Source organism: Gossypium hirsutum, chromosome A06 (assembly GCF_007990345.1).
Source record: "Gossypium hirsutum isolate 1008001.06 chromosome A06, Gossypium_hirsutum_v2.1, whole genome shotgun sequence".
NCBI classification, from domain to species: Eukaryota; Viridiplantae; Streptophyta; class Magnoliopsida; order Malvales; family Malvaceae; genus Gossypium; species Gossypium hirsutum.
In genome coordinates, this window is record NC_053429.1 from 31,452,684 (window position 1) to 31,469,782 (window position 17,099).

The 17,099-nt window shown below is 31.0% G+C and overlaps 1 long non-coding RNA gene across 3 annotated transcripts; it reads right to left on the reverse strand.

Annotated features, from left to right (window-relative positions):
• Positions 1-1,443: 1,443 nt before the first annotated feature.
• On the reverse strand, positions 1,444-4,674 carry LOC107962877 (uncharacterized). Of its 3 annotated transcripts, none has more exons than XR_001701806.2 (6): positions 4,280-4,674; positions 4,070-4,202; positions 2,649-3,962; positions 2,285-2,435; positions 1,740-2,142; positions 1,444-1,668 (listed from the first exon to the last, which is right to left on the reverse strand). It is a non-coding gene; the product is annotated as an uncharacterized lncRNA (long non-coding RNA). The 3 variants fall into 3 exon arrangements; XR_001701803.2 differs by having other exon boundaries at positions 4,070-4,206; XR_001701804.2 differs by having other exon boundaries at positions 2,275-2,435; positions 4,070-4,206; positions 4,280-4,649.
• Positions 4,675-17,099: the final 12,425 nt, after the last annotated feature.

The following is a 17,099-nucleotide window of genomic DNA, read 5'->3' on the forward strand; positions in this document are numbered from 1 at the left end:
TAATTAAAAATTTACTCTTTCAAATTTAAAAATACTAATTGAATTCTATTAAAATTCGTCTATTACATAATTATTGAATGAATATTTAATATTTTTATGCCAGTTTTATTATGGATTGTCACTATTTTAAGAATAACATGCACTAATCAATAAGATTGTATTTAAAATTTGAGATAAGAGGCGTATATCTGTATTCTTTATTTATACATATACGCACAAAAATATGATTAGTATGTGTTAAAAAGGTTTTATCAAATGAATCTTTGCTTGGAATTTGACCAACAAAATTTCAATCTCAAAAATCATCCTCGGAAGTAGTACTGTACGTGTCATCCAACTTAACTGATACCAACCCTCTTTGCCATACATCCGGTTTTAGTCGGTTCAATTTCTACTCTTGCGGTACGTTTGATTCACTATAATGGACTAGGGCTGTAATTGAGTAGAGTTGTAATGAAATAGAACTGTAATCAGTAATTCAATTATTTGATTTAATGGAAGTGAATAGAGCTGTAATAGAATTCTTGTGTTGGTTGAATAAAATAAATATTGTAATAGTATAAGGAAAAAAACTTAAATGACCAAAGTACCCTTAGCAGAATTTTTGTAGATAGATGATCATTATTATTAAATTTTAATAAGATTATTGTTCAATATATTTTAGTAAAAATAAAAAAAATAATTTAATCATATTTTAACATAATTATTATTAAATACAATTTAATAAAATAATATATAATTTAATAACATTCTTAATATAATTATTAATAATATTTAATAATAATTTTAATATAAAATTATTATTAAAAATATTTCAATGTCTAATATATTTGCTTTAATCTAGCCTCTCACCTGTTCTCTTAGGTCACAATCGCCAATATAAAAATGACTCTAACGATATTTTATTTTAATAATCAATTTTAATAGAAAACATATTTTATATATTTTATTTGATCATTTATAATAACATGATAACAACAATGAATTATAAGGTATACTCTTTAATAAATTAATTATTTATAGCAATCTTTTGGTGAAATAAAAACCTTCAAATTTTACATAAAAATTACTAAATTTTAGTAACATTAGTTCTTTTCATATGTGAAATAAAAAATAAAAACTCATAGTCCTTTGTTATTCAAAAACCATAGTCCTTAATTTTAGGTTATTCAAAAACTCATAGTTCTTTATGTTATTCAAAAACATGAAGAAAACTCGATATAAATACAGAAGGAGCTGAGATCCGCAATCCCTTTGTCTCAAAAGCCATTCCTCATTTTATGTTAATTAAAAACTCAAAGTTATTTATGTTATTCTCGTATAAGAAATAGCAAATTCTCTCCATAGCATTGGCTTCTCTTAGAAAGTCAAACTCATATCCAATCTTGACAACACAAAGGATAAATAATTAACGACATGCAGAAGAAAAAAGAAATCCAAATCCAAGTGGAACGATACTCTCAATTTACATAAATTTGAAAAATACATAAAAGAAGGATAGATGTGTTTTGCAAATAACATCAGTGTGAATACAAATACCTTCTTTTCCATTTACTTGGTAACGGAAAACAGATCAAATTTGACATCATTCTTCTGAATGTATAGTGCAAATGCTTGCAAGTTACAAATGTCGGTCATCATAAGATCTTGGATTCCCGGATGTTGCACCTGCCATAAACTTGAAAGGTCAAAATCACATAGACATGTGAGGTTTTAAAATTATTTTCAAGGGGACTTACCTTAACAACAACATCGATCTTTTCACCTCTCAATCCTGCTTGATGAACCTAACTCAGATACGAACATATTTAAGGTATATCCACTTGGTTCTTGTAAGCATTATCCACATCTGTGCCTTAACTTCGTTCCCATTTATATCTAACTTCTGAGTTTGAAACTCTACTCCTATGGTTGACTTTGAATTTGGGTAGAACTCATTCCTAGCAAATCTTGCAAGTAAATTCAATATCCCAACAGCTGAATCACTAACAAGTACAATCTTGAAAAGGTAATCCTCAATTTTTTCTTCCTTTGAAACAAAAGCCATTTTCCAACCTTCCTACGAGTGTCACTCTATATAACCATATCAACAGTGGAAAGCACTCGGAATTAAGTTTCTTCCCTGGTACTCGAAGTTATCACCTAAGAAGCACCAGCCTTATATCATGTTCAAGAACAGAAACAAGTTTACAGAAGAAAAGACTAAAAGCACACTGGAAAAGGAAGCTAAAATAGGAATAAATAGTACAAATGTGTCATTCAACAATTGCTTACATGAAAATACCTTTCTTGTGAAGCAAATATTAGGTCAATTGAATAAAAAAGGAATAAACTCTACTCCGCTTTCACCCTCCTACAACATAGACAAATCTATCCTGAGCGCCCTACGCATGTAGTACTAATCACCTTCCTAGTGAATATGTACGTTATAGTTCCTGCAGTAACAAAATGAGGGCCCTCATGTAAAACCAACCAAAGTACTAATCGTTATAGTACAGGTAAAACAACTGTCTATCTCCGGCTAAAATATCCAAGATAAGTAAAATCTTTATCAGAATTTGAAAAGTAAACAATTAAGTGAAACAAGTAATATGCAACTCATTAAAGTCTTTTAATTATATAGTTCCTTAGAAGGCAAGGAACAGTACCTTGATCTCTCCATCTTGCTAAAACCTTGACTCGCACCTGAAATCCCACTTAAGTTCCTTCTACTGCTTACATTTTAGAAGCTCAAAACAAGGACATATGATAAATGCCAGATCATTCATGTGAAATATCCAAATAATCGATTGGAAATAAAATCACAACTCACCCAACGGCCGTGACAGATTAATAGCTCACCTAATATTCCTAATCCTATGTTTAGTCCTTGCCTTTAACCAGTAAAACATCACATCATTTTTGTATAAACTTTAAAAGTTAACAGATATAAATGTCATTAGATAACAAAAAACTAGAGGCCAGATTTGGAAGCAAAGAACTGATAATTGATAAAATCTTTTGAACAACAATTATATAGCTATGAAATCAATCATAAGCAACAAATCACCTAAAAGGGCAAAATAAGATGCTTGATTGTATAATAATATGGATCAACTATGCACTAGACCTTATAAGATAACATGTGATAGTTCAATCTTTTGAATATTGCCACTGGACCATGGTACAGAAACAACATAGAACTTCATATATAAACAAGCCCCTGTGCTTTCACTTCTAGATGTAAGAATTTTTTAAAAAAGTTATTTTTTGTCTTATTCTTTGTTTTAACCGTTAGAGATGCTGAAAAACTCAGTCTTTAAAAGGTTTCATATATTTTTCAATAAGAATATTTTAAAGAGTTAAATTTAAAGATTGAAAACTTTTACTGCTATGTCAACAGCTCATAAAAATTCACTGAAACACAAAAACTCTGATCGTATGAACTAGAGAACTTTGACCTATAGATCCAAGTAAATCAATTTCAACATTCAAAGAGAAAAAAAATATGCTCTTGATCATAAAGTAGAGCATCTACATCTTGCAAAGAGAGATCAAATTACAGCATACTAGACTCAGTTTTGCATCAAAGAGACACCAGTAGAAACTAAATCACCAAGCAAATTGCACTTTTATTTTATATTTTGCAATTGAATAAAAGGCTAGAACCAAGTTCATATATGGAATAGCCAATTAACTCTTTCCATAAAAGAAGAAAAAAAAAACCTTAAAAGCACCGAACCATTATAACTAAGTCTAGAATATCCACTTGAATTAGAGCAGAAAAAATCGATTTACACATTATGCCTTCACCTTAATTGTTGCTCTTACCTAAACAAGAAATTCAAGAGGTCAAAAACACACTTGCAGATGCATACTTGATTTATCAATAATTAAAGTTGGTTTCAACAGGTTACAATCCACGAGTGACCACTGCGGGCTTTCCAGCAACATTACACTACAGCCTTTTGAAATAAGAACACCTGCAAGGAAAAAGGAAGTTAATTAGCAACAAAGCTTTAACAAATCGCCATGAACGCACAAACCCAAAGCAAACAAAAAAAAAGATAAAATGAAAATTTAAACTTACCAAAACAAAAGAAACCCCAAATCAAGAGAAAAATCCAAAGGGAAATCACTGATGCATTGATAGAGCAATTAGCGAATAGAAAAATATTGTAGTCTTTGTAGATACAATCCCAATCTGAAATTGAAATCCCTTGCTATCTACAAAAAGAAAAAAAAATCATGATGTTCATTTACAAAAAATCAAGGAAGGGGAAAAGAAAGAAGAAATTACAGGGTATTGGTGAAATGAATGTTAGCTTCAAGAGCCTTGAGAGAATCCTTGAACGATTTCCTCATCTCTCCTATCTCTGTTTTCTTTTTCTTTTTTCCGGTGAAATTACAGATTAATAGCTCATCTTTGAACGAGGAGATAGGGATGGGGTGTGGTGGCTTGAGGTGTTTGCTAAGGGAGAGTGGTGAAGGGCAAGAATGGGAGGTTATGTTTTTTTTCTTTATTCGGTGGAGGCTCTGCATTGCTATTCTTTGGTTCTGGTGGGGAATGGCTATTACGGGAGAAGATGGAATGGGGGAGGAATGGGAATTCGTTGAATGAAGGATTCAGTGAACCAAACTAAGGAATACCTGTTTATTGTTGAATCAGTCAGGAACCGTTTAGTTATTCATGCCAACTAAACATAACTTTGGATTGAATTTTTTAATCATGGCTGAAAGTTGGATGTAATGCCCCGATTTTTGGGCCTGGAAGTATTAGGCCTGGAGTCTGGGTTTGGGTGGAAAACGGCCCGAATAATTTGGGTATTATTATTATTTCGAATGTTTAGTTTAGAAATTAAATAAATTACGAAGGGTTTATAGTGTGGGAAAAAAGGCCCAAGAGGAAATTTAATTCGAGGTAAATCTTGAATTTTTAATTTTGGAGAGAGAGGGTTCTGGCGATATGGGCTTTTAAAATTGAGGTGGTAAAATAGAACAAAAAAAGATCTGTGGTAAAATGGCATGTGGTGCCATTTAGGTGTATGGGGAGTGACATGTGGATTTTTAGGGGGATCCAGAGTTCAAGTCACAAAGTAAACGTATTGTTACTTTTATTTTTTTTATGCATGTGCCGAGCGTGTGATAGAGCTTAAGTGGAAATTCGGTTAGGGCTTCAGGAAGGTTGGGCCGTGGGTCTAAATGGCCATTAGGGCAAGCTTTATTTTCTTTTTGTTTTTCCGAATTAGGGTTAGCCACCTAGAGCCTTCCCTTTCATTCTATTCTCTTCTCAGTATCTCAAAAAGCCGAAAAATGAAAAGTTAGATCTCCTGAGTGCCGAATTCTTCCTTCTCTTCTCTTCTCTTATTCTATTTTCTTTTCTCCTTTCTTTGCTTCTCTAGCCGAAACATTCCTACCATTCTACTCATCTTCTCTTTCATTCCCATTCTTTTTTAAACCTCTATAGCCGATTGCCATAAAAGCCGAAATCTCAAAAGTTATTTCTTGTGCCAATTTCTTCTAGCCAAAATCCTCCTATTTTCTTCATCTCTTTTGGTCAATTTTTACATCCTCTAAACCTCAACCCCCGTCGGCAATACCACTGCAAAAACTACCATACCAAATCATCTTCCTCTTCACAGTTCCAAAAGCCGAAAACACCATAATTTTTAGGGACATATAGCAGAATCTTTAGATCTCTAAGATTCGATTTCTGCAAGAGTTTAAGGGCTGGATCTGCATCAGATCTGAGTAGAAACTGAAGTGAAATTATTTTGGTTGAAAGAACCTGTGGTAAGTATTCAGATTTAGTCTTTATTTCGGGTTTCAGAAAAGCCGAAATCCCTAAAGGCATAGGGAGGTTGTCGAATAGAGCTTAAGGCTCTAAGGGTTGTAACAATTGATTTGTTTTGGTGTTAGTGTGATCTAGAGGCTGCTGATCGAAGGCTTGGACAAGTGGAACGACTAGATCGAGATCTAGTCACTAGTTTTAGCAAAGGTAGGATCTCATTAATGGTTGATTATAGTAAGTAAGTTTATGATGTTTGCCATTATACTTTGGATCTGATATGTCTAGTAACCGATTGTAGGATATCGTGGGAGATTTCGGTAGCAGTTGTCGCAAATTAGGTGTGTAAATGACACCCACTAGTAGACTAGATCGACAAAAGTCGAAAAGTCGAAACACCGAAAAGCCGGTATTTCGAGAACTTGCGAGCGTGTGAACGCTCGTGGGATTGTTTGTATTGATAATTTTGGTAAATTCAACAGTAAGATTGTAGAGTGCGCAATTTCGTGCACTTCGGTATATTTGGGCTTAATGGGCCGAAATTGGGTTAAATGGGCCAACGGGCCCAATTTGGTACAAAAAGTTCGGTAATTGTTTCTGTTAATACGTTAATAACTGTAATGAGCATAAAATCCTAAAAAGACTGATAAAATTACTGAAATACCTCTGTAAGGTAGAATTATCGTAATACCCCTAAAGGGGTAAGTTTACGATTATGCCCCTCGAGGGTAAATAACTGTTCTTATGCTATAATCTGACTGTCTTTCTGAAGCATGCCTTGTTAATTATATATTTTCTGCATACATGTCATACTGCATGGGGTTGGGTTTTGTTATGGAGGAAGAACTCGTTTTGGTGGTTGTGCCATATATTCTGATATAAGCAGCTTTGCTGCGGATTATAGTTAGTGCCGCAAGCGGTGCTAACACTGTAAGTGTAGGGATGGCGTGGGTAATTTATTCCCCACAGGAAGTGTAGAGATGGACGGAGGCAAGTGCAGGGTTGGATAGGGTTATCATGCATTAATCATATAAAACTATTTTATTATGGGCCAACTGTATTGAAATGGGCCCAACTGTGTTAATATGGGCAAGGCCCAACATATCTCAACTTGTAATAGGGCTACGGCCCAGATTGACACTGATATGGGCTAGGCCCAGTATACTCTGATATTGTAATGGGCTATGGTCCAGATTAATATTGATATGGGCTAAGGCCCAGTTAACTCTGATTTCTGAAAAGGGCTTAGGCCCAGTAAAGCTTGAACTGATTTGGGCTCTGGTTGGGATACTTTACACACTGAGTTTTCCAAACTCACCCCCTTTTTCCCATCTTTGCAGGTAAGCCTTAGATCGGTGGACTTGGAGCTGGAGGGATTCAAAGTGGCCATGTGGACTATTTAAAATAAGTGTTTATACCTTCACTTTTATTTTAGATTATTTCCTTTATGTTTTCAGGTTTTAATTTGTAATAAGGCTGCTTTAATTGTTTTTAATTGCTTTAGTATGATTATTAGCTTAGGCATGATATGGATTTAAAGGTTTTGAAATTGAATAGCTCTAGGACGCGTTTTAAAAAGGTTACTTGATTTCAAAATATCGCGATAACAAAGCAAGGCTTCCGCAACGAAAATGTTTTCAAAATTAATAACCTTTCCAAATGGTTTTAAAAGAATTGGTTTTCCCTGAACAATCACTCAGTTAAAGTGTGGCAATGGTTGTGTGCATGTCTAGGATTGGATCCGTGAAGAGATGGGTACTTAAGCAGTCTAATTGACTCACCTCCTCTTTTCTGGTATCCTACCTGGTGCACAGCTTCCATTCACTTTAATCTTTAATGAAGATATACTTTAAACACTAAGAAAGACTTTAGATAAAATATGACTTTTCTAGTAACGCTTCAATGTGACACGCCAGATTCGGTCGTAACGTCTAGGCCGGGTTTGGGGTGTTACATTTAGTGGTATCAGAGCCCGATTGCAACAACTCGGCTGTGGATCAGGGTCCGAAAAGTTTTTCGAAAAACTTTGCTAAACTTAGGCCCAAGAAGGGTATTTTGGAAACAGTTTTAGAAAATTCTTTTCAAAGATATTTTATAAGGTGTACATGTCTTAAGGTTCAATCTTAAAATGGTTTAAGTTTTTCTAGGTTTCTGAAATTTGATAACCGAAGAAGTGGCACACTGAATCCCCGGCACCAAGTCTGTAAGTATTTTTATTCTGTACTGTACTGAAATATTGTTATACTACTATAGATAGTACTGAGACCCTACTATGATTCTGTAGTTAGGGTAATACTGAAACTATGGAAACTGAAACAGTAGGGAAAACTGAAAACTTTAGAAGACTAAGACTGTAGCTAGGATACGATACTGCGAAAACAAGAACTTTGAAATACTCTTTATGCATAGAACGTCTGTATAAATACTGAAATTTTTGAATCGAGATCTTGGTAGTTATTTTTATGCATGCTGATAATGTAGAGTGTTGATATGGATTCTAAGGGAAAGCGAAGTCTGCCAACTTCGGGTAGTGGTAACTCGGAGCTTGGGACTGAGGCACTGGCTGAGATAGTAAGGAAAGTGGTAGAAGAAGTATTGGAGACCAAGGTTAAGGAAAGTAGGGAAACGCTTCAAGCGGGGTGCTTAGAGTGTAAGAAGAGGAAGGATTCTAGTTCTCAGAAGACTGAGCCTCGTTCTGTGAAACATGTTAAGACACGACCAAACTTTCCAACCTGCAAGAACTACAACGGGCGTCATCCGGGTGAATGCCATAGGAAGACAGGAGCATGCTTTAGATGTGGATACAAGGAGCATCGAGCTCAGGATTGCCAAGCTTATTTTATTTAAGTGTGTGTTACGAGTTGTATGCGTACTTGATAGATGTTTCTTTACTTTGGTAATGAGATGTTCTGGGTCATACTAAGAATTATTTTTAATTAGAGTGCGCAGCAGAAGCATAGTGGTTTGACTTGAGTAATACGGTTAGTTGATAGTTTGAAAATTTCGAGGAAAAAATTTCTTTAAGGGGAGTAGAGTTGTAACGCCCTGATTTTTGGGCCTAGAAGTATTGGGCCTTGAGTTTGGGTTCGGATGGAAAATGGCCCGAATAATTTGGATGTTATTATTATTATTTCATATGTTTAGTTTAGTAATTAAATAAATTACGAAGGGTTTATGGTGTGGGAAAAAAGGCCCAAGAGTAAATTTAATTCGAGGCAATTCCTGAATTTTTAATTTTGGAGAGAGAGGGTTCTGGCGATATGGGCTTTTAAAATTGAAGTGGTAAAATAGGACAAAAAAAGATCTGTGGTAAAGTGGCATGTGGTGCCATCTAGGTGTTTGGGGAGTGACGTGTGGATTTTTAGGGGGATCCAGAGTTCAAGTCACAAAGTAAACGTATTGTTACTTTTATTTTTTTTATGCATGTGCCGAGCGTGTGATAGAGCTTAAGTGGAAATTCGGTTAGGGCTTCAGGAAGGTTGGGCCGTGGGTCTAAATGGCCATTAGGGCAAGCTTTATTTTCTTTTTGTTTTTCCGAATTAGGGTTAGCCACCTAGAGCCTTCCCTTTCATTCTATTCTCTTCTCAGTATCTCAAAAAGCCGAAAAATGAAAAGTTAGATCTCCTCAGTGCCGAATTCTTCCTTCTCTTCTCCTCTCTTCTTCTATTTTCTTTTCTCATTTCTTTTCTTCTCTAGCCAAAACATTCCTACCATTCTACTCATCTCCTCTTTCATTCCCATTCTTTTCTAAACCTCTATAGCCGATTGCCATAAAAGCTGAAATCCCAAAAGTTGTTTCGTGTGCCAATTTCTTTTAGCCAAAATCCTCCTATTTTCTTCATCTCTTTTGGTCAATTTTCATATCCTCTAAACCTTAACCCCTGTCGGCAATACCACTGCAAAAACCACCATACCAAATCATATTCCTCTTCACAGTTCCAAAAGCCGAAAACACAATAGTTTTTAGGGACATATAGCCGAATCTTTAGATCTCTAAGATTCGATTTCTGCAAGTGTTTAAAGGCTAGATCTGCATCAGATCTGAGTAGAAACTGAAGTGGAATCGTTTTGGTTTAAAGAATCTATGGTAAATATTCAGATCTATTCTTTATTTCGGGTTTTAGAAAAGCCGAAATCCCTAAAGGCATAGGGAGGCTGTCGAATGGAGCTTAAGGCTCTAAGGGTTGTAACAATTGATTTGTTTTGGTGTTAGTGTGATCTAGAGGTTGCTGATCGAAGGCGTGGACAAGTGGAACGACTAGATCGAGATCTAGTCATTAGTTTTGGCAAAGGTAGGATCTCATTAATGGCCGATTACGGTAAGTAAGTTTATGATGTTTGTCATTATACTTTGGATCTGATATGTCTAGTGACCAATTGTAGGATATCGTGAGAGATTTTGGTAGCAGTTGTCGCAAATCAGGTGTGTAAATGACACCCACTAGTAGACTAGATCGGTAAAAGTCGAAAAGCTGAAATGCCGAAAAGTCGGCATTTCGAGAACTTACGAGCATACGAGTGCTCATGGGATTGTTTGTATTGATAATTTTGGTAACTTCAACAGTAAGATTGCAGAGTGCACAATTTCGTGCACTTCAGTATATTTGGGCTTAATGGGCCGAAATTGGGTTAAATGGGCCAACGGGCCCAATTCGGTAAAAATGTTTGGTAAGTGTTTCTGTTAATACGTTAATAATTGTAATGAGCATGAAACCCTAAAAAGACTGATAAAGTTACTGAAATATCTCTGTAAGGTAGAATTACGATAATACCCCTAAAGGGGTAAGTTTACGATTATGCCCCTCGAGGGTAAATAACTGTTCTTACGCTATAATCTGACTGTCTTTCTGAAGCATGCCTTGTTAATTATATATTCTCTGCATACATGTCATACTGCATAGGGTTGGGTTTTATTATGGAGGAAGAACTCGTTCTGGTAGCTATGCCACATATTCTGATATAAGCAGCTTTGCTGCGGATTATAGTTAGTGCCGCAACCGGTGCTAACACTGTAAGTGTAGGGATGGCGTGGGTGATTTATTCCCCACAGGAAGTGTAGGGATGGACGGAGGCAAGTGCAGGGTTGGATGGGGTTATCATGCATTAATCATATGAGATTGTTTTGTTATGGGCCAACTGTATTTAAATGGGCCCAACTGTGTTAATATGGGTAAGGCCCAACATATTTCAACTTGTAATAGGGCTACGGACCAGATTGACACTGATATGGGCTAGGCCCAGTATACTCTGATATTGTAAGGGGCTATGGCCCAGATTAATATTGATATGGGCTAAGGCCCAGTTAACTCTGATTTTTTAATAGGGCTTAGGCCCAGTAAAGCTTGAACTGATTTGGGCTCTGGTTGGGATACTTTACACACTGAGTTTTCCAAACTCACCCCCTTTTTCCCATCTTTGCAGGTGAGCCTTAGATCGGTGGACTTAGAGCTGGAGGGATTCAAAGTGGCCATGTGGACTGTTTAAAATAAGTGTTTATACCTTCACTTTTATTTTAGATTGTTTCCTTTATGTTTTCGGGTTTTAATTTGTAATAAAGCCGCTTTAATTATTTTTAATTGCTTTAGTATGATTATTAGCTTAGGCATGATATGGATTTAAAGGTTTTGAAATTGAATAGCTCTAGGGCGCGTTTTAAAAAGGTTACTTAATTTCAAAATATCGCTTTAACAAAGCAAGGCTTCCACAACGAAAATGTTTTCAAAATTAATAACCTTTCCAAATGGTTTTAAACGAATTGTGTGCATGTCTAGGATTGGATCCGTGAAGAGCTGGGTACTTAAGCAGTCTAATTGACTCACCTCCTCTTTTCTGGCATCCTACCTGGTGCACAGCTTCCATTCACTTTAATCTTTAACGAAGATGTTCTTTAAACACTAAGAAAGACTTTAGATAAAACATGACTTTTCTAGTAACGCTTCAATGTGACACGCCGGATTCGGTCGTAGCGTCTGGCCGAGTTTGGGGTGTTAAATTGGATGTTTGGAACCCTTGCTTTAGGAATATCTACTTTGATGTATTATTTTTTATTACAATTATATTTAAAAAAAAATACTTATACACGTGATTAACTCATGTCTATCTATTTATACTATATTTAAATCTGTAATTGAGTTGTGTCATTAATCAACTATAAACTAATTGAGTTTATAATTGATTAAAATTAATGGATAATGTTTATTGTACGGCCACTATCAATAATAATAATATAATATCTCATTACCAAATAAAATAAAAATGATGAAGGTTTTATAAATAAATATTATATTTAAATATAATTAAATAAAAATTAATTATAAATAAATTCCGAAAACCCTAAACTTGAGCTTAAGGCCCTAAACCTTTAATCTTAAGATCCTATAAATTCAAGAGTTATTAATATTTATTTATAATAGTTATTATAAATATTTAATTACGTTTAAATAAAATTATTTGTATTTATTTACAAGTCCTTCATTTTTTTGTTTAACTTAATGATGATGTGTCATGCTATTATTCACTGCATGGTGCATGAGTCTTATGCACTAAATATTATTCTAAAAAGTAATTCTTTTTACAAAATAAAAAATATTACTATGAGAAGGTTTTTATCTTTGGTTAAAATATGCTACAAGTCTTTGTACTATTTATAAATTTACAATTTAATCTTTATATTTATTTTCTAGGAATTTAGTCATTCTACTTTTTATATTTCAAAATTTAAGTCCAATTATTAACATTATTAATATTTTTCTATTAAATTTTCTAGTGTAACGTATTTAAAAAAATTGGTAACCATATAAAAAAAAACATTGTATTTAACTTGAATTTGACAAAAAAATTTATCAATGTTAAAAATTAGACTTAAATTTTTAAATCTAAAAAATAGACTAATAACATATTTTAACATTCGTTTTTTTTCTAACTTTATATGAAATCAATAAAAATAAAGTTAAAAATCCAAAATAAATATATAAAACACCTACAAATAGTGGACATAAAACATAATGATCTTTAATTCGAATTAGAAATTTAGTTTCTTTTAAAGTACAAATACAATTTATGGTTAAAAAAATAAATCAATTTAACAACAATTAGAAACAATCTGATTAGTAACTAAAATATATCTAAAGTTTAGATCTATGTCATAATAAATTTAGACAAAGCCACATGTGATGATGAAACTTAAGCCCATAATTTAGATTGAAAAGATATACATGCAAAGTAAAACCATAATAATTAATTCAAATATGGCTCACATGTGATGCAACTTAAATACAAAATAAAATTTAAATTCAAACCTACACATGCGTAAATGTATTTAGTTTCTCACACTTGGGCACTTAAAATCTCAAGGCCTTGCCAACACTTTAAAAATCTTTATGATTTTGATATAATGCAAACTAAAACCTTAATTTTGCACAAACAATGATTTTAGGAAGTTTGGAATAATATGATTTTCATAAGCTTAAGAATTACTTGATGTGGAATTGGAGTATGCTATTAGATTTGACGAAGAACACTAGATAATTTAATTTCTTGCTCTTGACTTTTTACCTTAATTACACAAACTCTAAATAATGGAGGGTTGTAATTTTTATGTGCATAACTCTAATAGGTAGAAGGGATGATCAATTTATAACGATCATCCTTTAGTTTGATGCATCCATCAAGTAATCGAATGAAGGGATAATATATAATTTCTATTAAAGTAAAAATTATTATTCCTTTTAAATTGGGTTCATAAAATAGGGCTAAAATCTTACATTCTCACATTTGGATCAATGCGATAAAAACATAATATTTAATAGAACAAAACTTTTAGCTTGCACAACAAAGTAACACTCATCATTGTTATCATTTTATAGTGAATTGCAAATACAATTTTATGGCCGTTGTATATAGTTTAAGTCACATACTTATTTACATATATTACAATATTATAACTAAAGATTATAGAACTTCAAGTAACATATATGTCACATCATGATCACAACAATATATTATAAAGAATTTACTATTTTAAATAATTTCAAAAATTTGTGCATACAATCATAATAAATATAAATGAGTTAATTTTATATCAAAAGCACAATAATTGAGCTCAGAATATCATATTATTATAAAATGTAATTCATCAATACAACCAAGACTCATTCTATGTACATGTGTCTTTAGAAATAATCTTAAGTAACATATTTAAAGTTAGCATATTTACTTGACACATTGACATTTTATGTATTAAACTAATATAAACTCGGTAGTTTAAATAAAAACTATTGTTATTTATGGTAATAAATGTTATAAACAAAATTTTAAATTATTAAGCGATATTAAAATCATACAAAATTCTTATTAAAGTCATTGATAAAATTTATAATATTATTAAAAAAATTACAGGGGATTAAATAATATGGAACATTCAAAAATATATATATATTTCTAAAATTGGTAATACATATTTTTTAAATTATAAAAATGTAATACGTATTTTTAATTGTAATAAAAATGTAACACATAATTTTTAAACCTTAAATAAATTTAAATATAAAAAAAATTAATTAAAGATACTATAAAAATATTATTGAATTTTTAAATATGTTAATGTTTATTTTTGAATATTTGAAAAATAATAATTAAATTATTTTAAAAATATTGAAAACAATTAAAATTGAATTTAAATATTTAAATTTTTTATATCCTACTTTAATATTTATTATTTATAGTTAGTGTTTTATTGTTAATATTTAAATTAATATTAAAAGTAAAAATTAATTAAAAAATTACTAAAAAATTAATATATAACTTAATATACATAATATTGTGCATTCTTAACTTATTTATCTTTTAATTTTTCAATATATCTCAAATTTTGTATTAAATTTTTAGTAAATAAAAATAATTAGATTAGATTAATACACATAATATTGTTGGGCGGTATATACATACTGCATACAATTTGTAATATTATAGAAAAAGGGGGAGTTGTTGGGCTTTGCTGGTCAAACATGGCAGAAAAATATTTTAAGAATTTCCAATTTTAATTACTTTCCTTTGTGGGGACTTTGTTCTCATAAGGAATATTTTGGTTAAATGTGAGACACCCCAACTTATTGTATATAAAGGAAGCTTGAAAAGATGGGCAACAATTCATATATTTATTTCTTCAAATAATATTTCCTATAATTTTTTATGTATTTTTTTTGGACTAATATTTTTTTAGGTGTTTTCATGTCTATTTTATGGCTTATATTTATAATTTATTTCTAGTAATAATGTCATTTTTAAAGTTTAAATTCAATTATTTTTTAAAAGAATAATGTAACTTATCAACACTAATTAATTTGAATGGATATTATATTGACGATATTTTATATTAATAATATTTAATGTTTGTATATTCATAACTGACATCATATTTATGAACAGAAAAATAGCATCATAATCAGATTTATTTAATCTACTTAGGAAAAGAGAGTTGGAAGAGATTTACCTAACACATATGGAGTGAATTCGAAAAGGAAAGGAATTGAGAAATATCTGGTTATCATAATTGAGAAAAATATTATCATATTCAGATTTATTTCATTTTTTTTGGTGAAAAAGAAAATACATCTAAAATAATAAACATTGAGAAAAATTCCTTTGAATGAGATTTTCTATCAACTGTAAATTAAATTCTCTATCTCGTACTATCTTGACGATTTTGTCTATGAATTTATTATCTTTTTAAGAAATATGTTGAAAACTTCAGTGACTTAGAAATTTCAATAACGTAAGTATTCTTCTTACCAAAATGAAATTAAAACCCCCACATACACTTTCATGTATGATTATTTAAAAAAAATATGTGACTATATTAATCTCTTTTAAAATTAATAAAAATAAATGCATACGAATAAATATTACTTAATAAAATTTCCTATTGTATTTAATTAAAATAAAAAAAATTCTCATGCAATATTTTCACAAATAACAATAGCAATGCAATTTATGATAATTATATGTTATTATCATGTAATATATGATAATAATTTCGTATTATTTATAATTACCTAACGAAATGTTTATGTTAATTTATATTTATCTATTTTCAATACAAGATAGACAATTTTACTTTTTTTATTAAATAAATATGTAATATTACAAGTCAATTACACACTTAGGTCATTTTAATTTTTTATTTATAATTTCATCCTTTGCAAGTTGTATAAATTTATCTTTTAGGTCCTTAATATTTTAATTTCAATTCAATAATGTGTACTAAAAAAAATTTCTGTAAAAGACATTTGTAATTGACATTAATCAATGTTTGAAATACTAAGGGATGTTTTAATGGAGTAATTAAAGGGATGTTTTTGAATAAGTAATTTAAAGTATGTTATAATGGTGAATTTATTTTTTTTAGTAAAAACAAACAGTATTAAGCGAAAATAATAAAATCACACAACTCTATTTAGGAAATCTCCATCTGATTGTAAAATTTCTTGAACTGAAATTGGGGGATCCTCAAAAAGCTTCAACCCAAACTGATTATCATAATTACATTTCACTATTCGATCAGCAGCCATATTCTGAGATCTAGAAATATGACGGATTCTTGTCTTCCAATTCCTTTTAAGGTAAACATTGATTAAACGTAATTCAACTAGGTTATTAGGTTATAATGGTGAATTTATTATATTAACATAACTACCGGTAATTAATTAGGAAAATTATGTTGTAAATACAATTTTATTCAATATTATTGAAATATTTAACACAAAATTGATATTAAAAATTAATTTAATATGTGATAAATGATCCATATTAATTTAATCTAATTAAGTGATAAATGATCTAAAATAATAAGTGTAATTTAATATGAATCCATAGTTTAATTAAGTTATAATAACTAATACATTAATAATGAAAATATTATAATTATTTTATGGGTGAGTATTTGGTGCATTTGCAATGTACTTTTTATTATTTCATAAGCAACTTAAAAAAAATCGCATGTGTTTCTTTTTTTTTAAATTCATTTTTAATATTTTACTATACACTATAGGGCACTTATTAACCTCCTAACTCTGCTTGTGGAGTCTAAAAACTCCAACATTGTACAAAATATTTTTCCTTATTTTATATTAATAATTTGTTAGTAACATAAATTTATATTTAAGATTTAATAGAAACATAATTAAAAATAAATTATTTTTATATTGTTAATTTTATAAATTAAAAAGAAAATAGAAAAACACAAATAATACCTGATTGATTTTGTTTTATCGTACAACCTGTTTGGTTGGCATGAAAAATCAACTTATTCAGGCATCATTCATAAAGCAAGAGT